This window comes from Corapipo altera, unplaced genomic scaffold, assembly GCF_003945725.1.
Source record: "Corapipo altera isolate COAL_440 unplaced genomic scaffold, ASM394572v1 60616, whole genome shotgun sequence".
NCBI lineage: Eukaryota > Metazoa > Chordata > Aves > Passeriformes > Pipridae > Corapipo > Corapipo altera.
Window position 1 is genome coordinate 1 of NW_020887699.1, and position 905 is coordinate 905.

Sequence of the window (905 nt, forward strand, 5' to 3'; positions counted from 1 at the left end):
CCCCCCAGGCAGGTGAGGAGGAAGTCAGTGGCCCTTTGGGCGGGTGTTGTGCTGGCTCTGTCAGCCGAGCATGGCCCCGGCTGCAGGACAACCCCGCTGCCGCCGCCGTCCTGCCGGGGCCGGAGTTGGGGGGATGTCCTTGGCCTTCCCTGTGGGCCGGAGGCAAATCCCCTCCCTGTCCTTCTTGCTTCCTGCCCCAGGCCCCGAGCTGAGGACGGAGAGCCCGGAGGACAAATCCCCCCGTGAGACCCTGGTGGGAGAGGCCATTTTGAAGGGCTCCACGGCGCAGGAAGGCAGCGGGGAGGAAAAGGGCCGGAGATCCCCCCACAGGAGGGGCTCCAAAGCCATCCCAGGGTGCTCTGAGGAGGAAAGACCCAGCCTGTGCTGGGAAGGAGGCTGGACCTTGAACCAGAGCTCTGAGCTGGTGGTCCCTGAGCAGCCTCCCAGCAGGGAGAAGCCCTTCAGGTGCTTGGAATGTGGGAAGAGCTTTAGGAAGAGCACCCAACTCCTCACCCACCAGCACATCCACACTGGGGAACGACCCTACACGTGTAGGGAATGTGGGAAGAGCTTCAGGAACAGCTCCTACCTGATCCGACACCAGCACATCCACACTGGGGAACGGCCCTACACTTGTGGGGAATGTGGGAAGAACTTCAGTGACAGCTCCAGCCTGATCCGACACCAGCACATCCACACTGGGGAACAGCCCTACACGTGTGGGGAATGTGGGAAGAGCTTCAGGCAGAGCTCCAACTTGATCCAACACCAGCGTATCCACACTGGGGAACGACCCTACAAGTGTGGGGAATGTGGGAAGAGGTTTCAGACCAGCTCCAACCTCCTCATGCATGAGCGGACACACACGGATGAGAGGCCCTTCCGCTGCACCGACTGCGGGAAGG

General features: G+C 62.2%; 1 pseudogene; it reads left to right on the forward strand.

The window, feature by feature from the left end:
• The first annotated feature begins 107 nt into the window (after positions 1-107).
• LOC113941725 overlaps positions 108-905 on the forward strand; it is a 1446-nt pseudogene continuing 648 nt past the window's right edge.